This window comes from Ictidomys tridecemlineatus, chromosome X (assembly GCF_052094955.1).
Source record: "Ictidomys tridecemlineatus isolate mIctTri1 chromosome X, mIctTri1.hap1, whole genome shotgun sequence".
Lineage (NCBI taxonomy): Eukaryota > Metazoa > Chordata > Mammalia > Rodentia > Sciuridae > Ictidomys > Ictidomys tridecemlineatus.
In genome coordinates this window covers 52,734,094-52,760,214 of record NC_135493.1, presented here as the reverse complement: position 1 = coordinate 52,760,214, position 26,121 = coordinate 52,734,094, and the positions used below count along the sequence as shown (strand labels likewise).

Here is a 26,121-nt window from a genome sequence, read left to right as displayed (position 1 = left end):
AGTGATTATGGATATGATCAAATTAAAATTTGCTTTGGATTGAAATACTATGTAATTGCCAATAAAATCATATTGCTTTTATGAAATCTACTGTAGTGCTCTGGCATTGCAATACTAACATTCAAGAAAGTTTTACATTTATCACTTAAAGCCGAGCGGTTCTTTAAAATAAGTCTTTTGAAATCTTAGATATACTATCTTTCATTGGTAACGAATCACCATAACTTCATCATGTCCCTTAGCTTTATTAGATACTGTGTCAAAACTTAATTGTAAGCTTTATAATATGAGAATTACTGACAGAAACTCAAATTCAATCTAAGTATGCATTATATTTAATTTTGGTACATAGATTGTCACGTCAGATCATGTTGATCATTTGTTTGTATTTATATCATATACTCAAAAAGACTACATTTGTTCTTTGAACAGTTTGAAATTTTTGAATTTTGACTTGAGTTCAAATTCTTTCATAGCAATACAGGTATTCTACGTATCCATAAGTTTTCTGATTTGTAGAAACAAGTGAAGTAGCTGTCATAGTAAATGCATTGTCTATTTCTAATACTCAAGAAACAGAATTATAATAATGTTTACATCATCTAATATAAAAGTTATTTGATTGTGTTATGCATTATTTGTGTGTAGGATATCATTTGTAAATCACATTGGCAAAGAAAAAAACTAAAAAATTTCTTTTTGCAATAGCACATTTGTTGAATATTCTTACACTGGAAGTTTATGTATTTTCAAGTTACTACAAGTTTTTTTTTACACAAGAGTTTTAGATGTTGCTTAAGGTAGTTTCTAATGAAATATCAACACTCAGTAACTGTGGAAGTAAAGTGCTACAATATTATTTTAGAATATAAACATTGTAGACAGGTTGCTGCATCACTGAATAAATCTCACAGCAGTGGGAACTCAAAACTGGCAGTGAAGTCTATCACCTAGGCAAGGGCTTCTAGTTTCCCTCCTTTATTAATTTATATTAAGCACAAGAGTAATATGTGATCATAGCAAAAAAAAAATTGCAATGATACATAAGTACTGTTATCAATAGCCTTTCTCATCCTTTAAACATTATTCCATGTTCACAAAAGCATAGTGTAATTACACTTGTATGAAGTGTTGTGTTTGCCTATTTCTAACTTAATAATAATACAGACATTACTTTGTGCCTTGCTTTTCTCATTCAGTGGTACATTATGGACATCTCTGCAGAAAACTAGATACAGATCTGAAATATTCTGTAATAATATGAATGTTCCACAACTAAATGACTCTCCTATCAATGTATATTTAAATTAAGCTTCTGGCATTAAGTACATTGTTAAAATAACTTTTTGTACAAATATATTTACATACTTGTGCTTATTTCTGTAGGGTCAAATGGTATGTAATATTTGGGGTAATATTGCCAGTACTCCTTTTCCAAAAATATTTTAGTAATTGATGTCTCCCCAAAGCAGTGTAAATGTAATTATTTTCCAATACATCTGACAGAATAAATGACGTTGGTTTCTTAATTTTATCAACCTAATGCATAAAATATGGTTTTCACTGTTGTTTTAATTCCTATTTCCCTGACTAGTAGTAAGTTTCTTCATGTTTTCAATGATCTATTGTTCTATTTGTCTAGTCTCTTTTCAATCCTATATTTCTTCAATTGTGAAGGTTTTGTGTGTATTTAGATAAAAATATATATGCTATATATTGAACATATGAAACATACATTTACAAATTAATATTAAATATATGTTCATATACTTTCTTTGACTGTTTCAATTTATTTTGTATAGAAACTTACATTATTTCAATTCAGCTTTTGTCAACATTGAAAAATCATACCCCACATTTTATTAAATAAAAAAGTCAACTGGCAGAATAATGAACAGATTATACCAATTGTAAATTCTTCAAAGTATGCCAAATAAGTATTTTATTGTTTATGAAGTCATGCCTATGTTTTAGTCTAAACAGAAATATAGAAATAGGGAATATTATATTCAGGTTAGTGGTTAATATTAGAGAAACATTATAAGGGCTAGCTATTTTAAGGCTTTTGATAATGTTTTAAAATATTTATTTTTATTTAACATTAATTTTTACAAATTAATGGAATATGCTATGATATTTCCACATATGCATACATTATGCTTTGGACATTTACATTTACCCTTCTTCTACCCTTGCCCCCACCCCACTGCTGGCACCTTTATCAGTACCTACTAACCACTATTCTAATTTCAGAGTAAGTTTTATTATTATTATTAATTTGTAATGTAGTTTCCACATATGAGAGAGAACATGTGCTACTTGTCTTTCTGTGTCTGGTTTATTTAACAATGTCCTCTAGTTTCATTCATTTTCCTATAAATTACAGAATTTTGTTCTTCTTTATGGCTAAATAATACCTTATTATATACGAATATTTTCTTTTTCCATTTAGCTAGTGATAGGCATATTGGTTGGTTCCATATTTTGACTATTACAAATATTGCTACAATAAACATAGATATTCAGACATTTTTTATTTTCCATATGGTAACTTCATTTCCTTCTATCCCAGGAATGGAATAGAGGGAACATGACATAATTCTATTTTTAGTTTTTTTTGAGAAAATTCCACATTTTTTTCCGTACTGGTTGTACTATATAATTTACATTCCCAACAGTGTGTAGGGGTTCCTTTTTCTCCACATCCTTTTCAGCATTTTAAAAAAATATTTGCTATTTTAAACAGTGTGTGATAAATTCTCATTGTAGTTTTGATTTGCATTTGTACTCTGATGTTAAGTTGACTTTTAAGTAAATGGGGTGTTTTTTTTTCAGTTTTTACTCCTAAATTTTTCATTAGATTTGTCACTTAAAACCCCACTTCTTTGTTGAAACATTTAATCATTTCTTAGGGGATTTTTTAAAAAGTTTTTTTTAGATATATATGACAGTAGAATGTAATTTGAAATATTATACACAACTGGAATATAACTTGCCACTCTTTTTTATAATTTCTTTTAGTTGCAGACACATCTTATTTATTTATTTATTTATTTATTTATTTATTTAATGTGATGCCTAGAGTTGAACTCAGTGCATCACTCGTGCTAGGCAAGCATTCTGCCCATGAGCTATAACCCCAGCCCATAACTTCTCATTCTTGTTGTTGTACATGATATGGTGTTACACTGGTTGTGTATTCACATATGAACATAGGAAAGTTATGTCTGATTCATTCTACTGTCTGTCCAATTCCCATTTCCCCTCCTTTCCCTTCATTTCCCTTTGTCTAATCCAATTAATTTCTATTCCCTCACTCCCGTTTTTGTTAGCAAAATCAGAGAGAACATTGGCTTTTTTGTGTGTGATTGGCTTCTTTCACTTAGCATGATAGTCTCCAGTTCCATCTATATATCAGCAAACATCATAATTTCATTCTTCTTTATGGCTGAGTAATATTCCATTATGTATATATACCACACTTTCATTATCCATTCTTCAGTTTTTCCCAGGGGATTTTAATCAGTAATTTTAAAGTTTCTGTAAGCCTTTATTTAGCAATAATACTGTCTGGATTACCTAATGGTCTATTTCTATTGTCTATTTTACCTATTGTCTTTCTGTTATGTGTTCTTACTTCCTGGTATTGCTGATTTTTCTTTAAGAGATCAGGTGTTTTATGTGAGAAAATATAAGGGCTGAAGGTTGATGATGTCTTAGTCTGGAGTTTAATTTACCTAAAGTATCTGTAAATGCTGTCTCAATTTTCATCTAGACTAATATATTTCTGGCTTGCTTTTATTTCCAAGATGTCACCCTTCAGAAATCCACTGTTGATTGTCAGAGACCCTTTTCCACAGTTTAATCTGAAGTTCAGGTTTTGCCTCCCAGTGCTGTCAGACAGCTGAAGTCTCTGCCTACCTTCTTTAGCCTCCTACAAACTTCTTTCTATTCTCCTGTCTCATCATTGATCAGGTACATCTGTTATGGTTTGGATATGAAGTGTTTCACCCCAAAGTTTATGTGTTAATGCAGGAATGTTCAGAGGTGATATGATCAGATTATTAGAGCTATGAATTAATCCATTCAATGGATTAATAATGTTAATGGATTACTGGGCGGCAACTGTAGGCAGGTTAGGTGTGGCTGGAGAAAGCAGGTCACTGGGGCAGGCCTTTGGGTTTATATTTTGTCCCTGATGCCTTGATTGCTCTGCATCTTGGCTGCAATGAGAGGAGCAGCTTTTCTCCATCATTCCCTTCTATATGATATCTTGCCTTATCTGGAGCCCAGAACAATGGAGTCAGCAGAATATGAACTGAGACCCTCTGAAATAATCAGAATAAACTTTTCTTCCTCTACATTATTATTTTCAGATATCTCAGTCACAATGATGAAAAGGAGACTAAACCAAAGGTGGAATATTCTCTCTGATATATGGAGGCAAACACAGGCCCCAGGGTCGGGATGGGAGATAATAGAAATTCAGTAGATTAGACAAAGGAGAGTGAGGGGAAGGGAGGGGAATGGGAATAGAGAAGGCAGTGTAGTGATTCTAACATATCACTCTTGTTATGTGTCAATACACCACAGTGAATCTCCATATCATGTACAACCACAAGACTGGGATCCTAATTAGAATGAGATGTATTCCATATTTGTATAAATAAGTCAAATTATACTCTATTGTCATGTATAACTAAAAAGAACAAAAAATCTTATAAAAGAAAATCAGACTAAAACAATACCTTAAAAGTTGAAAATGACTCAGGGTAAAAACTATGCAGAATATTTGGTACATATATGTATCTGCAGTTCTCCTTTGTCTGGGATTTTTGCCTCTCAAATGGTGTATGCTTTTGTACTCCTGAACACAATTTTTGTCTCCCTGCTCTTTGAGATAACTACATGCTTTGGCTATGGTTTCCAATTTGGCATTTGTCCTAAAGGGAAAATCAGGTGGTAAGAATAGATCTTACTTCAATGTTCCTTCTCTCTAGGAACCTGGCTTAGGTCCTGACTTATTTAATTGCTCTCCAATATCTCTAAACACTATTATTCATACTGTTCAGATATTTTAAATCATTCCTCATGAGGAAGATAGTCTTGTACATGCTATTTTTATAAAAGTTAGAAGATAAAATCCTGGTTCTTTTAGTTCATTATTTTTTTTATAATATCTGGGGTTACTCTCTTGTTGAGTTTTTCATTTCTTCTCTCTTTTTTTTCTGTTTCTCCTTGTGTGAATTTTAGTAATTTTTTTCTGTGAAATCATCAGCTATATTCTCTTAACACTTGTGTTCTCTTTCACATCTGTGGTTATTATACCTGACTTGTATCTAAAATGAAAAAAATTTACTTTCTTGGTTTCTAAAGGTTTTATTTCAAAGAAAATATTTTTTAGTATTATTTATCCATTCTATTCTTCTGGTTATTTAATTAAATATATCTTTATGTCTTTTATTTTATTTCCATTTATCTCTTGTCAATATTGCTCTTATAATAAGTTAATATTCAGTTAATTTATTTTCAGTCTCAGGTTTTAAAACAACAGGTAAATGTCTTAAGTACATCTTAGGCTGCGGTAATGGTTATTTAATTAGTTTAAAGATAATTATAATTTTTTATTTTACTTGCTCACTGATCAAGGGTGATTTATGATGGTATTTCTTAATATTTATATAGTTCAGGGTGTCTTTAAAATTAATTTTAAATGTAATGGTATTATGATTAGAGAATATATCCTCTAAAAGCTCTACTTTGCTGAATATATTAATAACCTTTATATAGATAAACACATGAACGGTTTCTGTAAATATTCCAGGACCATAAAATATTATATATTTTCCTTTTGTAGGATAAAAAACTTATAGACAATTGAGCTTACTGAATGTTTCCTCAAATCTTTATGCTCTAATTTATTTATTAAGAGATCATTTTCTCTCTCTCTCTCTCTCTCTCTATATATATATATATGTGTATGTGTGTGTGTGTGTGTGTGTGTGTGTGTGAAAAAGGGAGTTTATTTCATATATATAAGTATATATGCATATATAGTTTATATTCAGATTTTCCTATTTAATGCTGATTGACCACAGAATACTCTTTTTTTACAAATATTTATTTTTTAGTTGTAGTTGGACACAATACATATATTTTAGTTATGAATATATTTTTATTTTATGTGGTGTTGAGAATCAAACTCATGGCCTCACACTTGCTAGGTGAGTGTTCTACTGCTGAGCCACAACTCCAGCCCCCAGAATACTCTTTTTCAGGTAAAAAATGGTAAACCTCCTGTTGTCTCTTCATTTGCATTTGCTTGTAATATAATAATACGTTCTTTATTTTTAACTTCTTTTTTTTAGATATATTTCTTCAAAACATTACATTTTTGTATTGTTTTCAATTACATCTAACTTTTTAATTTTAAAATGTCATTTGAGCACTTTCGAGATAGTTGATATGTTTGGTTTTTCTTGTGATCTTATAATTTGTTTATAATTTTGTTATTTTATCTTATAATTATTGCTTATAATTTTGTTATTATTCCTCTCTTTTTCTTGTGAATTGTTCAGTATTTTGTTCATTACATTTCTCCTTCTGGTTAAATATGTCCTTCTACTATTTTTTAAAATTCTGCAGATGATTATCTTTACATTCTTAAAAGTGATTATCAAATAACACAGAAATAACACAACACACAAAAAAAGTAAAAAAAAAAAATCATAATTCCACTGAAATGTTCATTCTTCCTTCCTAAATGAAACTTAACCTTTTAGAAATATTTCCTAGATTTTACTAATTTTTACCCAAAATTAGGGTACTTAGAAATTAATTTTAAGAAATTAGTTCTAGAGACAAAAAAGACAAAAAGACACACCTTCACAAATAAAGTCATCTGATCATTGACAAAGGGGCCATTGGAGAAAAGATAGTCTTGTAAACAAATGGTACTGGGAAAACTAGATATCCATAAGTAGAAGAATGAAACTAGGTCCCTTTCTCTCACCCTCTGCAAAAGTCAACTCAAAATGGATCAAAGACCTTGGAATTAGAACTGAAACTGAAAACTGCTAGAAGAAAATGTAAGGTCACCACTCTAATATACAGGCACAGGCAATAATTTCCTTAATAAAATCCCTAAAGCTCAGGACATAATACCAATAATTAATAAATAGAATAGCATAAAGTTAAAAAAAACCCTTCTTCACAGCAAAAGAAACAATTAAAAGCATGAAAAATGAGCCTACAGAATGGAAGAAAATCTTTGCCAGCTACTCTTCTGACAGGGTATTAATATCCAGGGTGTTAATATACAAAGAACTCAAAAACATTAACACCAAAAAGCCCCAAATAACACAGTCAATTAATGGGAAAATGAACCAAAGAGACATTTCTCAAGAGAAGAAATAGGAATGGCCAACAAATATATTAGAAAATGTTTAGCATCTCTCCCAATTAGGAAAATGCAGATGAAAATAACACCGAGTTTCCATCTCACTCCAGTTAGTATGGCAGTCATCAAGAATACAAATAATAATAAATGCTGGTGAATATGTGGAAAAAAAATATTATACTCCATTCAATTGGTAGAACTGTAAATTAGTAGAACCACTGTGGAAATTGGTATGGAAGTTCCTCAAAATGTAACAGTGGTCCACTTCACCTTTTGAAAATAACCCTCATTGCTCTGAAACAAGGACTGAGCTTTTAGTAATAAAAATACTAGGAATGAACTCACTTTATGACCCACCTATACCACTCCTCAGCATTTATCCAAAAGAATTAAAGTCCACATATTGTCGTGATACATGAAAACCCACGTTTATAGCAGCACAATTCACAATAGCCAAATTATGGTATCAGCCTAAGGTGTCTGTAAATAGATGATGAATAGACAAAGAAAATATGGTTTTATTCAGCCAAAGAAGAAGAACAAAATTATGTCAGTAAAATAGATGGAACTTGAGAATATTTGAAATAAGCCAAACTCAGCAAGTCAAGGAGCATACATTTTCTCTCATATAGGGAAGCTAGAAAGGAATGAGGACCAAAATGGGGGTGGCAATCTCATGAAAATATAAGGGGGACCAGTAGATAGGAGGACAGGGACTTTGGGGAGGAAGGAAGGAAGGGTAAGGGTGAATAATGAAAGATAAAATCAACCAAATTTTATGTGTGTATGAATATTAAACAAAAAATCCCAATAACAAATTTTTTAAAATCAGGCTATTGTTACATTTTCCCTTCAATGTTTGTGTTTCCAGTCTCTTATTTATATTGTGCAGCATAAATTCTCTATTACATTGAAAGCATTCACGAAACTCATACTTGAAAAATACATTTATCACTGATGGTGCTATACATTCATCTTTTCCCCTCTCTCTTGATTTCTCTGTTCTAACTAAATAAGCTTGTAGTCAGAGTACCTTCTCACATATTTTCATATTTCGGGGGTTCACTGTTTTTATAATCTACAAACTCTCATGCATCTTGAAATCTTTTTCTTTTCCCCTTACAGATGAATATAATATGACTGGGTATAGTAATATTTGATTATAAACCTTTTCTGTCAATAGTCTGTGGCTTGTTCCTCTGTCTTTTAGCTTCTAATTTCAACTTCTAGATGAGAAGTTCTATATTAGCTTGATTTTTTTCCTTTGTAAAAAGATTATTCTTCATTTGGGGAAGGGGAAAATATTTTTTCTTCATCTCTGAATTCAGGAATTCTACAAGGATATATGCACTTTTATTTCTCTTCACAAATCTACTGGTTATTCAGTAAAAATTTTCAGTCTACATACAGGACTTTATTCAGTTTAGGATGATTTCCTTTCATTCTGTTTTTTAATTATTATTTCTCTTCTTTTTATTCCTTTATTTGGTTTAAGGAATTTTATTATTCATATCCATGGTATCCTGTATCTGTTCTCTGTGCCTCTTGTATAATTTTCCTAATTTTGAGATGATACATAGGTAGGTAGATCAGTAGAGGGAGATTTAATTCCTTCCTTTTCTTAATGTTTTCATTCTTGGAGATTGAAGGCAAAATAGCTAAGTACTAGAGTTGCTTATCTGTGAATGTTAAAATGAAATTTAGGTTTTCTGGGTTCCCTAAGGAGCTTTATTTTGTTGAAGCCTAGCAATTTCCTCAGCAAGTGTAGATTTCTTTTTCTTATTTTGGTATGCTTGGAAAGGGTTTTCAATATATTGACTCATGTAAACTGATAAGTGACCTGTACAGCTGAGCCAAATGGATTTTGGTCCCTGTGATTAGTAGAGGGCTGCCACTTGAACCTGGAGAGGCCTAAGAGCAGTATATTGGCCTCCTCTTTTTCAGCACAGAGATAATTGGTTTGTCATGTGTATTCAGAGTTGGATCACAAGAGTAGCAACTGCTTTGCCTTAGACCACCTGCTTGTGTACTATACCTAGAGAGACTTCCATAACTTCATGGCTAATAAAAGAACATAAATTCATTATCTAGTAAAGAAAAAAAACTGCAATCCACTTAAAGAGTACTCAAGATTCTGAGAGAGAAGAGTAAACCTGAACCTAAAGAGCAAATGGTTTCTGTTGAAGATGGAAGAGAAAGATGACAACTTTAACAACAATGAAGGCAAATATAAGGAAAATTCTATAGGCACTTATAGGCACAAACACATAAAAAGACGTGCTTTTTGGAATTAACAACATGTTCTTTTTACTTAAAAATATCAATCAGACATATATCCATTTATTTCTAGGTAGTCAATCATATCAATCTAAACTATTTCTTAAGCAACTCTGTGGCTGGACTTGTGAGAAGTATTTTTCACATAAAAATTCTGTTATCTTTGTTTAATTCTGTTAGAAAAGATGTAAATTTTAACTATATCTTTCTATAGCTATATACGAATTTTCATGTTCTTCAACCCACAATTCTTCATCTCTGCATAGATAAGAGAGCATTTGGTGATCAGTTTATTTGCCATATTTAATCACTAATGTTATTGGAGTCATAAGACCAATATCATAAAGGATAATCAAATTTCTTTATACATAGGCTATGTGTGGATAATATCAAACAAACTCTAAATGTTGTGCATACATGTTTCTACTGTGTTGCTTTTAAAGTCACTGAGATGCTTGTTTGATAACGTATAGAAAAACAATCAGTTGGCTAAATTTACACAGTATTTATCATTCATGAATTATTCTATTAAAGGGCAAGGTTTTATCTACTTTGCAACATAATTGAGATAAAACACCTTATTGCTTAATATCCAAATAAACCAGGTATAACCTATGTTGAATTAATATTCCCTATAAAATTGCCAAACTTAGTTTTACTTCTGTTCCTCAGATTTTACTTTTTATTCTACTATTAAGTATTTTGATGAATAGGTTATGGAAAAATACACTCTGAACATGTATTTTTTATAAAGGGTTTCTTAATATTCTATAAACAAATAGCAACATTGTTGTTAAATATACTAGGTTAACTATATTAAGATATATTTATGTTCTGTATGAAGAATTTTTTGACTTGACCCATCTGTTGTACATTTTATTTACTTTCTTCACTTGATGCACAAGTATTTTTAGATATTTTATGTAGAAGTATATCTCAATCACACTCTTTCCATATGTTTCCAAACATATATAGAAATATTTTTTCTGACATATTTCTACTGGAATATCTTCCCTTTTAGTTATTAGATACAAAGAATTAATTTGACTTGTGTCTACCATCTCCCAAGAAATTACTAAGTCTAATGCTTTTATGAATCATATCTTTCTCTTTCACTTGGTTCCATTAACTTACAAATAAACTTAGTGCTGACTATGGCCAGGCACTCTGCTGGGGTTGAAAAAGATACACTCTCTCCATGTTCACAGAGCTCATATTCTATTGTGGGAGGTCATCTAAGTAAGAAACCAAACACAGTACTATCTAATGAAATTTTTAAGTGCAAGAAAAGTATGGAGTGTCAAGAAAAAAAAATATATAGAAATATTTTTTCTGACATATTTCTACTGGAATATCTTCCCTTTTAGTTATTAGATACAAAGAATTAATTTGACTTGTGTCTACCATCTCCCAAGAAATTACTAAGTCTAATGCTTTTATGAATCATATCTTTCTCTTTCACTTGGTTCCATTAACTTACAAATAAACTTAGTGCTGACTATGGCCAGGCACTCTGCTGGGGTTGAAAAAGATACACTCTCTCCATGTTCACAGAGCTCATATTCTATTGTGGGAGGTCATCTAAGTAAGAAACCAAACACAGTACTATCTAATGAAATTTTTAAGTGCAAGAAAAGTATGGAGTGTCAAGAAATAAAAAGGCATTTAATATTTTACTCTTATAAACAAGGAAGTTTGATAGGTTAGGGAAATTAAAAGTTAATTATAACATAGTACCAAGTATCGAATCTAATTCGAAAGAGAAGTAACCTGAAATTCCAAATAGGTATAAGTTTTCTGATAGTCATAAGCACAATGTCCCCTGGGGACACATATGAAGAACACCTAGTATACTTTTTGTAGTTCAGGGAAGGCTTCTTGGAGAGAGGGACATAACAGTTGAATGTCCCAAAACAGTAAAACTAGGCGATAGGTAGGGATGGGAAAAAGTGGTTGATATTATTCTGGGGACGAGAATATAGGTATTGGAGCCAGAGGTCAAAATTAGAACATAAAAATAGTTAAGTATAACTTGTTCAATTTTTGGTAAAATGTGTTTTCAGAGGAGTGCCTATGTTTTCCCACTCTATGTTTGTTGAATGAGTTCATGATAGTATAGTATTGGGAATTTACTTAGGAGACAGAGTCTCTGAGTTTAAAATCTTAAGCAAGTTACTTAATCCCTTTCCAGATATATGGATGGGGGCTATTTAATTAATCTCCCTGTACCTCATTTTCCTTATTTGCAATCTAATGGTAATAATAGGACCTTCCTCATATGTTCTCAGAAAAAAAATGCACATCTCTACATGAAAAATGCATAGAAAAAGGCTATAAATAATACTGATTAAGTACTAGCTATTATTATTCTTAATAAATACATGCACATTAACGGACAACAGGAAATGATGATCTAGTATAAAGCATTGTGATTGAATAGAAAGGATATGAAAATTGAAAATATATAGCATGTAATCCTGGATCTACCATTGCTTACTGTGTAACCAGGCAAGTAACTTAACCTCTTTAAGCCTTAGTTTCCTCATTTATAAAATGCAAATAATGATAGCTCACATTGTCCATATCAAAACCATAGTTGCTTCTATTATTTCCAGAATTAATTATAGAGAAAGAGAATCCAAACAAGGGTAGATATTCTTCATCATAAATAAATAATAGCTATTAACTTGGTCCCCATTAATGTTTACATGAGAATGATGATCATTTTTATTTAATTTATAATTTGATCCTTTGTGCTTATGAAAATTATCTTGTAAAAAGGATGGAATGAATATTTTAAATTGTATCAACTTCATTTATATATACACATATGTGTGTTTATATGTAAAATAGAAGATCAGTAGTTCTTAGTAGGAAATTGCCTTGTTTAAATATGTTAATTTATTCTATAAAACATTATAGATACTGTATATTTTTACTTCACTGATATTTACTTGTAGAACTTATATATTATGACAACATTTCATTTGTCTTTTTGTATTTTTCCTTGTATAATATACTTAGGCAAAGAAAAGTGGCCATAATTTTTAGTCAGTCTCATATAATACCTAACCAAATTCCTGGAATGTAACACCTACATAAATGTTTATTGAGTGAACAGAGGACATACATCAATTTCAACTGTTTGTTCTAATTGATATTGTAAAATATTGACAAACATCCTTCAGGCTTCTTCTCATATTTGTGTAGATAATAACTATGAAATTGAAAAACAATTTTGTAATAAAATTATAACTGACTCCCTTCCCCCCTTTCTGTTATCATGTTAACAAACTCCTTTTTATCCTTCAGATCTCATTCTAAATGTCTCTTTATCAATTAAGCTTTTTCCCAGGACTCCTGAAGTAAATCTCTTTTGTCACATGCACTCATTATAATCTACTTCTCTTTTGTTGAACTCATCACTATTATAATGAAATAATTAATTTGCTTAATGTGTCCCTTACCTACAATACCATAAACTCCATTAGGAGTTTGTCTCTGCTTTCTCATGCAGCAATATATAACTAGTGCTTAGAATAACTTATTATATAGGTGTTAATAAGTATGGATTTAGGGACTGGGGTTGTGGTTCAGTGGTAGAGTGCTTACCTAGCAGGCCTGAGGCACTGGGTTTAATTCTTAGCACTACATTAAAAATAAGTAGGTTAGTAAATAAATAAATAAATAAATGGATACAAAATAAGTATGGATTTAGTAAATGTATGAATTCAATTTCCATGTCTTGTGTGGTACTGTGTATTATGTACATATAACAGCTATCTGGCTGTTATATTTTCTCTAATATACAATATTAAATATTTTTAGATAGATTCACTAGAACTATGGGATTATAGACATATTTCACAAATAGGGTTCTTTGCAACCAAGACTTTTTTAAAAAAATATTTATTTATTTTTAGTTGTAGTTGGACACAATAACTGTATTTTATTTATTTACTTACATGTGGTGCTGAGGATCAAACCCAGGGCCTCACATGTACTAGGCACATGCTCTTCTGCTGAGCCACAACACCAGTCCTAAAGTCAAGACTTTTATTTTGACAATTATTTACATGGAGATTATTTGGACAATTATTTGTACGAAGTTTATTGGATTGTACTTTCAGAGTCAACACCTGTGAGTGAAGGAAGGAAAAAGGGCAGAGAGAGAATTTAAGCTATGAAGAAGGGAGGACAAATGCCCCAGCCCATACCATGGAATGTTATTCAGATTTGTTCTGAGTTGTGGTAAGGAGACCAGACATTTTTACTCCTGCATCAATCAAACATTGGGCATGGACTCTATCCCAGCAGAGTTTATTGACCTTTCATGAGATAGTTCTCATAAGCTGAGGGTACAAGTGAACAAGGAACACATAGCTATGATTTTTCAGTCACCAGTAATCTCAGAGAATGAGTGAATTAGTCCTAAATGGGGGTCATGGTGGCAGTAATCTGAGCAACACAGTGCCCACTTGAACTCAGTGCTCATAAAAGTTCATTAACCCTAATAATTAGAGAGACAAAGTACTGGGTATTTCAGTCTTTAAAATAGTTCTGGAGATTGAACCCAGGAACTTGTACATGGTAGATAAGTACTCTCACCCTGAACTATATCCCAAGTCCAGGTATATCAGTCTAGATGGGGTGATGGGGAGGTCTTTTTTGTTTTGTTTGTGATACAAGATCATGCCATGTTGTCCATGCTTGCAATGAACTCCTAGATTTAAGGGATCATCCTACATCAGCCTGCCAAGTAGCTGGGACTACAGATACAATACATGATAGGGCACCTAAGTTGTTGGAGAGATCTTGATAACACACCACATCATCATTATCTGTTATATTTTCACATCTCTTCAGTCAGGTTATTCAGATGCTGAGTACCTACAAATGCACATGCATAAACAACCATAAATAAAATCTAATTTAACCATTCAGCTTCACTTTGGGATGTAAAATAGTTAAGTTGGTTTTGTCCATAAACATTGTCAGAAGATAACATTAATTTTGTTACCGCTGTTGACCAGTAACGAGTCCTTGCTTCCCCGATGTTGAAGAATAACACCAGAAAAGCACACGCCGAGGCAAGGTCAGAGTAGAAATTAGAAGTTTATTAAAGGACAGCAGAAAAGACTTCTCCCATAGGAAGAAGGGGACCCAAGAGGTGGAATCCGTGGAAGTGTGGTTGTCTCCCCTTTTTATAGTTTTGGTGATGGAATGCAATGGGGAAGGATTGGGACACAGGTGGACCTAATTATCACCTTTTGGGATGGGATTATCACTTCTCTGGGATGGGCTATCTCCAAATCTGTTGGGGCTGTTGGTTAACACTTCTTTGAGGTGGACTTTGACCTAGGGCCTCTTTGGGACTTCATTAACATTCCATGAATTGTCCTGTGTTTTCCCTGAGTCATTCCCAGAATGGCCTCCATTTTGGATTTTACTCCATATTAGACCCGATTTACCTAACTACACTGACTACCTAACTTTTAATCTGGCTTCAATTTCATTACCATTTCTGAAGTAAAGTGGGCCAGTCTTATTAAAAGTAATAAATCAAGCAAAATATCATCAGTACCCTAATTTTTCTACCCCTATCTGGAGGACTGGGAATGCTTACCTCTAGACTTCCCCACATATTCATCTAATGTATGCAGAATCATTTGTGTCGCATTTTCCTTTTCTCCAAGGAGGCATTTGAGCATCAGAGACTTGCTGAGATAAAACTGACTGACTAGGCTTAAAATTTCTTCCTTTGTTCAAGATATATTTAATGTTTTTGATAGCCTACCTTGTGATAGTCTTCTATGTGCTAGGAGTACAGCATAATAGACTTCCTTATATGCTAGATTTTATATTCCATGGCAGGGAGGTGTGACATAAAATAAAATTATAAAAATAACAACAATTTAGATAGAAAAAAATATTGTAAAGTAAATTCAAGAAGTGACTGGATGTGGTCAACTTCAATTAGGTGTCAAGGCAGTTTTCTTAGTTGAAACCTAAATGATGAGAAGGAGTTAACCAAGTGAAATTCTGAGAAGACTTTTCAAAGAATGGGATGGACAATGAAATGGCAAGATATTGGAATATAGTTGCTATATTTAAGGTCTATGAGAAGACTACTGGGCTTATGTGAAGAAAGCAAGATGGGGGATTCTAAGAAATGTAGTTGAAGAGATAGGGGCCAGATAACATTAAGCCTTGTTAATAAAGGGTTTGGATATTTTTTATGATTCCAAGGAGAACAGCTTTGGAAGATTTTCCATGAAAATAATGTCAAATTACCATTTTCAATGATACTTTCAAATGTGTAGAGAAATCAAAGAAAAAGAAGCAGCCAGGGGTCCTGTAAAGATGCTAATGTAGTCTCAGTGAGAGATTTTACTAAAATAGTAGCACTTAAAAAAGGAGAGAAGTAGATGAATATTTCCACTGTCAAAAGGGATAAAATCTCTAAGCATGATAACTAAATAAGTATGATGACCAAAACAATAAGGATATAATATAAAGAGCTAATCAATGGTTGATGGCATAAATAACGGTTTGCAGGTAATACACACTCCTCATGAAAGTCACTATAGAGTAACTATATGATGAACCAAAGCACAGAAACAGCTCTGAAAACTTTAAAATTAATACATATGGGAAATGAAAAGTCCCTAAAATAATGTGGCCTGAGAAAAAGGGAGTAAAAAGGAAAGCCTTGCACTGACAGCTTCCATCTCCCAAGACAAATGTTTCCCTGGTTACCACCTGCAGGCAGAAAGTCTCATCAAAGTAAGATGATAGCTTCTGAGGGGCACTGACCTTCCCAGGACTAAATCCTCTCCAGATGCAAGCATAGACCACTGACCCAATAGCTCAAATTCCTAAACACTCAAACTGACCCCTTCACTGATTGATAGAACAAACCCCAAATTCCTGGGTGCCCAAGAAAACTGATAACCCACTAGATCACCTTTCAGGATAACCTATATAAGCCCAGTCCCTTCCTTAGTTCAGTGGCTCTTTTTTCCCCCAGGAAAGTGGGGCCATTTCCATAGTCCAGTTCCTGAATAAAGGCTGAAATTATCTGTGAAGTTTGCGTCCAACCTGGTCTCTTTGTTCTATAAAAATGAATACATGGATCTGTAAGTTTTGGAAAATGTATTTATGGTGACATCTTAATTCTCTTTAGAAGAAATTCATGTCATTTGGAGTGAGAATGTTGTACAACAAAATATTTGCGGTATCATTAGAACAAAGTTTTTGAGAAACAATTTTCTACCCTACAAAATGAAGTTCATTCCCTGAAAATTAATAAAATTTTATGAAAAATTTTCCAAATATATTCTAAAAATATATCTGTCTGAAATTTTTTATTGGTCTTATTTAAGAGTTCATTTGTCTGAACTCTTAAAATCACAAAAGTTGGACTACGTCATTTAAGAGATTTATTAAATCATGTTATATTTCCAAAAAGTAATTTGATACATCTTCGCTAGATAAATGTGCTACTTACTGTTATCATGTAACAGTGGTTCAGTTCATGTTTGAATTTAGCCCTTGCTGCTCTGCCACTGAAGCTTATCTTAAAAGGGACATGTTTTCTCCTCATCTCTCTCTCCCAAATTAACAAATGAATCACAATCCTCCTACAGGGAATATAACCCTTGAATAGCTTCTTTAAAAGCCCCTTGTTCTCCCTGTTGGACAGAAATACAGCCTCTGGGCCAGGAGTCCCTGTGCTTCTCTTTTGTTCAGAAAACAATAAAACTTCTTTTTCCTTTTTCTCAAAACCAAGTGGTCTCATTATTGAATTGGCATCAGGGAAAAGGACCTACCTTTGTATAACAATATGGCAGCATTCTATGTTGACTTTAGATATGTCTTTATACTTTGGACTTTTATCTCATGTTCTAGAAATTTGTTGCAAAATCATTCTGTGGGTTACAAGACTTGCAAATTTTCAAAAATATTTTCTGGTACAAAAAATGTTTGTGAAATTGCTTAAAGACCTCAGGCAGGAAAAAAAATAGACTTCATTAACCTAAAGACTTTACCACTCTAGAGGATCAGAAATTTAAGAACACTCAAAAGGAAAGTGGCTATGGAAAATTGATATCAGGAATAAAGTTAGTATTGTAACCGAAAGCTCGGTTCCTGTCCCCAATGCCAATCAATGCCAAATTAATATTGAGATCTCAGCTTTGAGAAAAAGGAAAAAGAAGGTTTATTGCTTTGCTAGCAAAGGAGAAACACAGCGGACTCCTGTCCCAATGGTTGTGACTCTCCTGATCAGGAGGACAGGGGTGTTTTAAAGAAATTCTTTAAGGGTTGCATTCCACTTGTGCTCTGTATGGGGTCCTAGGGTGCCCTGGATGACTGTTAGGATTCACTTGTTAATTTGGGAGATATTCACTTCCCAGATACTTTGCAGATATCTCCTTCCAGTAGTGGGTGTGTTCTAAGGCAATTAACTAGGGGGAAGAAAAGATAACACTGTCTCCCTAATCTTGTTAGGGAGGGGGAAAGCTGAGGAGAGAGAGAAAAAAAATGTTTGTTTTTTTTAAATCAACCTTAGAGCACTGAGGGCTATATTCAGAAGGTGAAGGGACCACTATTACATTGTGAATGTATCAGATGAGGGAAATATCACAAAATGAGAATGTCAGATTTCACAGAAGCAAAATAAAATAGTGGTCTGAGAAAGTAATTTGGGGTCAGAGGGAACTTGGTTGAGTCCTGGCTATGGTATGCATCTGCTATATAAACTTGAAAAGTCTCTTACACCTCTGTGCCTCAGCTTTTTTGCTTGTATAATAGAAATTTAGACATATATTCAATAGTTAATTTAATAAGTGTTTATGAACAACTATTATGTTCCAGGCACTCTTAATTAACACTGGTTTTTGTGGTAAAGAAGACAATAGTCCTATCTTCAAGTAGACTGCTTGTAATAGTAACCACCTAATAATATTTGAATGAAATGAAATGCAATAAAACATGTAAAGCACTTAGCAGATTAGCTGGTACATCATGACCATACAGTAAATGTACATTAGATAAATAAGTCATGTTTTTGAAGAATTTAACTTTGTTGTAATAAATACTATATTATTATAAAAATAAATGTTTTCTTTCACTGCATTAGTGCTAGAGTATTTGGTATTCATTTTAACAGAAATAAGACTGCTTAATACTTCCTAATGCTTCAGTTCAGAAACAGGAAAGAAAAAGCACATTTGAAGCATAAAACGTTTTAAAACTATGCCATCATTTAAAATCTTTAGTACATTTAAATAAGAACAGAGGAGTTAGAAAAAATTAATAATTTAAGATAAAAATAGATGGCACTTGAGAGTAAGAAAAAATTATATGGAAAATCTTAATATAATAGCAAAATCTTTAAATTTTAAGACAGGACAACTTGGTAATTCTTTTCCTTAAATTCTTGATTTGGATATATAGCCAGAAATATAATTGCCAGGTCCTATGGTAGTTCTAGTTTTAATGATTTGAGGAACTTAAGTACTAGTTTCCATAATGGCTATAAATATATGGATTTGATTGTAAATACATGAATTCATTACTGGGTTCTCTATTCTTCCCTAATGATCTATATACCTGTTTTTATGCTAATACAGTATTATTTTGATTATATAACTGCAATATATTTTGAAATCAGAAAATGTGATATCTCCAGCTTTGTATCTAATATTTCTTTGCCTACATGAGATCTTTTGTAATTCCATATGAATTTTAGGATTTTTTTTTTCTGTATTTCTGTTGGCATTTTGATAAGGATTATATTGAATCTGAAAATCACTTTGTGGGGGTATGCACAATGCTACAGTTTCGATATGACTTAAGTGTGTTTTCCAAAATTTTATGTATTGGAAACTTGGTCCCTAATGTGACAATTTAGGAGGTGATGGAGTCTTTAGAAGGTAAAGCCTAGTGGGTACTGTTTAGGTCTGTGTGTCTACCCTTGGGAAAGATTGTGGGATCTCAGGCTCTCTGATTTCCTGTTTGATGATCATATCTCCCCTTCAATATGTATTGTAGACACTGCTTTCCACCATTAAGTGACACAGCCAAGGGGGCTCTTTGAAAAGTCTGCACTATGTTTGGATGTTCAGCTGCTAAAACTGTGAGTTGAACAATCATCTTTTCTTTATAAAGTTATCCTGCCTCAGGTGTTTCATTGTAGGAAAAGAATATGAACTAGTACAGGCACTTTAACAATATTAATCCCTCCAACATATGAGCATAGGCTAACTATCCATTTATTTACGTCTTTAATATTTTTCATCAGTGTTTATGGTTCTCAGTGTAGAGATTTTCTTTTTTTCTTTTTTTCTTTTGCTTGCAATGCCAAGGCCTTGCATATGCTAGGTAAGCACTCTTATTATTGAGCTATAACCTCAGTCCCATTTGTTTATTCCTAAGTAATTTACTTTTTTTGATGCCACAGTAATTTTGTTTTCTTAATTTCTTTTCTCAGTTTTTTTTTTTTAGTTTATCAAAATGCAATTGATCTTTGTCCATTTATTTGTATACTGCAACTTTACAGAATTTGTTTATTCTAACAGCTTTTTTTGGAAAGACATCTTGTGATCTATAACATTTCTTATAAAATATTTTTTATTTATATTTATGCAAATCTGTTAATGCATATTTTGATTGATCTGTAAAGTAAAATTGTACTATTTTTGAATAATCTAACATCATTTCCATACTCAAAACCTTCCAGTAGTTTTCCATTGCCTTTAGAGTAAAATCCAAAGTCTGGTCATTAATACATAATGTCCTATTTGACCTAGCCTATTCCTCATTCTGCATCATCACCTGTACTGCTCCACCCCTTGCTTATTTGCTCTTTCTAATATATGAAAAACATACTCCTGAACTTTGTATTTGCTGTTTACTGTGCTTGGAGCATTACTATCAGCTAATTTCATTGTTGCTTCACTTTGTTTACATTTCTTTTAAAGTGCTACCATGTCAGAGGAGGAATCATCCCGAAGAACCTTTATAGCCCTTTTCTCTTGCCACAGTTCCACACATAGACACATGTTTATTTATTTATTTATCTTTGAAGCCATTATTGTGTCCATTATTGTATCATTATGTGTCTAGAAAAATGTTTGGCATATAGCAGAATCTAAATAAAAAATTTGGAGAATTAATATCTGCGTAGTTGAATGAATGAAGAAATCTCAATTCTTCATACAACATTGCCTGAAGAGTAAAAACAATGATCTGGGTATGGTTATATGTATATAAACTTGATTAATCCGCATTTAAGAAGCTATATTAAGCAATTCCACTTGTTTTAGATTCCTGTATCCCTGTTCCTATTTTCCCATACAATTATAACCTTAAATAGATCATGGTCAGTCTTTAAATTCTCATGCTGTAGTCACTTTTACTGAATACTTTTTACAATTGTAAGAAAATTCTTTCCTCAAACACTGAATGAAATATCACTATATCTAAAAATATTATCCTTTTGTTGAAATATAAACGTAAATTACCAGGGAATTACAAATGATAAAATACTTTAAGTTCTACATGCATCTCCCCAGGGCTTTAATTGAAATATCTAAATAAAGTTCATTTATGTGGCACCTCCCAAAGTTAATGCACAGATTAGTTACTATCTGTGGTCTTTAATAACCAATTATTTTAGCTTATGTGCTTTATAATTTAATGTTCTAAATTATACTTAGGACTTTTTTAGAACTAGAAAAACTCACAAAGACATGCAATTCTATAGTTAACATTGAAATAGACTCTTTACTATTTTTGGTTTTGTTTTTTGAAATCTTTGGTTTGGGGCTGATTTTAAATTGTTGTACATTCTGCACTTACTTGCTCACATTTTACATGAGTATTTATTTCCAAAAGCATAGTCAAAAATGTGATCTATTTAAAAAATTATATATATATATATATATATATATATATATATATATATATATATATCATTAATGTATAGTTAACCAGTTTCTTTTACCCCTTGCCTTTATTTATGTTTCTTGGTTATTTTGAATATGGAAAATGGGTCAAGTACCTTGTTCTTGTGAATATTACAATTTGAACAATAACAATAAATAATGTAGTTATGCTGGATGTACCAAATGAATATTAGAAAAACATTAAAAAAAAGTCATTAAGGTTTTAGTTCAGAATCCAGTATTTAATTGTTATGTGACCACAGACAGAATTATTAAACTTTTCTGAGAAATTTTTACATATAAAATGAAATTGATTACATATTTCTTGCCTGAGTGTTTTTATAAGAATTAAATATGTTAAGATAAGAAAAGGTTTTATATAGTTTAAGAAAACAAAAACTTAAAGTCACTTGACATATAAACTTACAGAAAAAGGTATACTCTGATTTATTCAGAGTTGTAAAAATAAGTAAATTAATTCCCTTAACATGCATTCTAATGTCTTATTGTTTGCCAGGAGGATTAAGATGCAAGCTATCTCTGAAGAAGTTCACAGGCTTATGATGGAGGCATTCAACTAAACAGAACCATAAAATAATATAAAATTTCTTGAAATAGAGTTCCATTCTTGATCGTCACATAACTCCTGCTACAATTGCCCACTGGCTGGTTCTGGCTGTGAAGGACTGTGTATATGTATCTATTCTTGAACTAACATTTTAGGAAAAGGAAAGGAACAGAAGCTTATGAAAAACAAAACTAGTGGTCAGAGACATATGAGAGAATTAGGAGAATATGGGGGTCACATAAAGCAAGGACAATTAGTTAAAATTTCATCAAATGTCAAGAATAGAAAAGGAGAACTAGAAAATGCCCATTAGATTTGGTAATTAAGGGGTTACTGGTGAGTATATCTAGACCAGTTTTAATGAAATGGTAAAAACAAACAAAAAAAAATTATGGCAGGTTGGAAAGCCAGGAAAGGATAAGAAAGCAAAGTATTGTATGAAGAATGTTCTTAAATGCTTAGCTGTAGCTATGAATTCTGTTCACTGAACAATGAACTATAAGGTTTATATATTTAAATTTGTGTATATTAAATATATATTTATATTTATTTAGTTGAATATATTATACATAAATTATCATATTATATAAACTATACATATATATATATATGTGTGTGTGTATGTATATGTATATTTTCTGTGAATGTTTTAAAGTGAAGGTATTCAACCAGAAAGTAAAAGTGTTTTAGATAAAGAAGATGTTAATAGAGTTCCAGTATACAGCGTGGTGAGAAAAGGTCCTGCTCTCCAGGGCCCTCCTAGTCCCTCTGGCCCCAGGCCACTGGGCGAGCTTGGGAGCCCCTGGGACATGCCTTAGCCTCTGCCCTGAAGTCGCCCAGAACTCCTGCTACAACTGCCCACTGGCTGGTTCTGGCTGTGAAGGACTGTTGAGCCTATCACCCTGGCTGGAGATGTGATGGTGGCGGCGATCTGTCAGACCCGGGACCCTGCAGGTCTGCTGTTGGAATCCTATCCACCCCTGAGGATGTGGCACCTTTGAGTGGTTGCAGGTGTGGCATAATGAGAAGAATGGCTGCTGCCCCAACACCATGGAGGCCAGCAGGCACTTCGAGGTCCTAAGAAGGAGATTGGATGCAAAAGCCCAGCAGTGTGTTGGACAGCAGAGCTTTGCAGACTAGGGGTCTCTGTGACTGCTCTGTACTGGCTCCTTGAGACTGCACCTTGTCCCAACAAGGCAAACAGAGGCCTTAACCATCCTGAAATGTGAGTGGAGCCCCCAAAGATGATGATAGGTAGTTGAGTGCCCCTGAGATCAATCCCTACTACAAAAAAAAATGGTTATTCTATGAAAAAAAAGTCTTTACATGACACCACTCAACCACTGAGACACATCCCCAGCCCTATTTGTATTTTATTTAGAGACAGGGTCACACTGAATTGCTTAGTGCCTCACTTTGGCTGAGGCTGGATTTGAACTCATGATCCTCCTGCCTCAGCCTCCCAAGCCTCTGGGATTACACGTATGCACCACCATGCTGCTAATACCCGCTGCTTTGTATGTACATTTTATTTGTCATTACTGTGTATACAGTTGAAAACGTTGTTTTTTTTTTTTTTTAATATCTAGGCTTTCTAGATGTTCTCAAGTGCCTAAGATATGTTAAAAGTAGAAGTGGTAAAATATAACACATTTTGTAAATTTCTTTTTGTAAAAATTCTTGGGAGAGCGGTAGTGGCAGTGCAGGAGGCAGCATGAGAGGTTCTTAATAAAGGTGCTAAGAAAGAATGTAACACAGGAAAATAATTAAATATCTTCACTGTGCAATAAAATTCTAATGTGGCGGAGAAAAAAGATGGCGGCGGGTATGGAGAGATCAATCCTGTGACCTCTTCTGCTGCGCCGGCAAAGAGAGTCTTCAAACCGATTGAATGCTGTTTGCTCAGGAACATTTGGCAATGCTGAGTGAACTGGATCTAGGACGAACAGTTTGAGCCTCTCAGAGGCCACAGTGGGCTGGACGGAGGTGAATTCAGGCTGCCACAAGCACAGTTTTTGGCTGATTGTTTGCGTCTTGCCGCCAAACTCTGGGACTCAGCGCTACAATGATGCTCCAGTGGAATAGAGAATCAACTCTTAGGTTCCTCTGTGAACCTTTTGAGGTGATGCCAACCAAGCCTCCATAGGCCAGTGGGCCGAGAACTGAGGTGGGACCTGGAAGAGACGGACCAGACCCACCCTTCGCATCAAACACCCTGGCAGAGAGAACCACGTCCGCCATAGCAGAGAACTGATGTCTCCAGAATTTGGCAGATGGAGTCACTCCACAGCAAGAGCCGGATTGCAGGTGTGTGACCCCTGGGCCCCCCTTCTCCACACAGCAGGGAAATCTTTAGGGCCCCTCCCCAGCTCTCTTTGAGCATGATTGTTGGACCCGAGGGAGTCAGGAGCGGCGCCTGACCCCCGGCTACCACTTCCAATGGCGCTGACAAACGAAGTCTCTTGCACCAACTCCCAAGGGCGTGGCTACCGGAGGGAACCAGGCAAAATAAGTTGAGGGTCCCCAGCCCCGTGCTCCACAACCTTGGGGTCTGGGTGAATGGCAAACAGAGAGAGTGCACAGTTGGTCAAGAAAATAGGGCACCCGGGAGCTGCAGGCCCTGCATGTAGCTAGTTCTGTGGAGAACGCCACCAGTGAGTGGGGCCTGGCTAGAAGAAAAGCGGGGAGGTGGCTGGAGTCCAGGAAAGGCCCTGGGCAACCAGGATTGGAGAGTCGCCCAGTGGGTGAGGAAGAGCCGCCTCACAGGGATTGTTACCTGCATATTGAGAGGAAAAGCTTGGCCCAGTGGGCACAGCTCCACCTACTGGAAGAGAAGTTAATCAAACTTTAAGACTGCATTTATCTTGTTTTTTTTTTTCATTCCTTTTCAAATTTCCTATTCCTACTATTTTTGAATTCTACCTATTTTCTCTAATTCTCCTTAGTGACTTCTTCCTTCCTCTTCTCATACCTTTCTTCCCAAGCATTACGACTCTGTTTATGTGTTAATTTACTAAATGTATATAGATAAATGTTCCAAGGCCATATATAGTGCTCCCAACTCCCTAGCTACCCCCAAATACTCTGGACCATTCTCCTGTTAATATCCCTCGTTAGTAGAGAAATCTTCCAAGGTTGCCAAGATATACCAACCTCTATACCATCACATCACCTGACCTAAACATAAGTCCCAACACCAAACCGCAGATCGCTATATGTCATTAGAATCCGTAAGCATTTTATGAAATGAATGAATCTGTTTTAAAGTACAATAAAACTCAACATCTCTAGACATAGTCTCCCATCACAAAGGAGAGACCCTAGAAATACACAAAACCAAAATAAATTTATAGGAATAAACAGTAACTCAGCAGTCAAACAGAGCCAGAAGTGACATGAGCACCATGAAAAAACAAGGAAGAAAAGGATTACAAACAATGCAGGACAGCCCAAAGCTACAGGAGAACCTAGAGTCATCAGAAAAATAGTCAGATAAAGAACTCAAGGCATACCTTACACAGTCGGAATGGAATCTTAAAGAGGTCATTAGACAGCAAATGCAAACAATGAAAGAACACATTGAAAATGAATTACATAAACAGATTCAAGAAGCAAATAAGTAACTTTACCAGGAGATAGAGATTATAAAAAAAATCAAACAATAATCCTAGAAATGAAGGAAACTATAAACCAAATTAAAAACTCAATTGAGAGTATCACTAGCAGAGTGGAGCAAGTAGATGTCAGAATGTCAGACAATGAAGACAAAATATATCATCTCGAAAAGAGTCTAGCCAACTTAGAAAGGCTGGTAAGAAACCACGAGAGAAAAATACAAGAGATATGGGATAACATAAAACAAACAAACTTAAGAGTCATCGGGATAGAGGAAGGTATAGAGGTCCAATCCAAGGGAATGAGCAATT

At 33.6% G+C, this 26,121-nt stretch overlaps 1 pseudogene; it reads right to left on the bottom strand.

Moving 5' to 3' along the window:
• The window catches only part of LOC101967016 (uncharacterized), a 95,297-nt pseudogene extending 70,861 nt beyond the window's left edge, over positions 1-24,436 (bottom strand).
• Between the last annotated feature and the right edge of the window lie 1,685 nt (positions 24,437-26,121).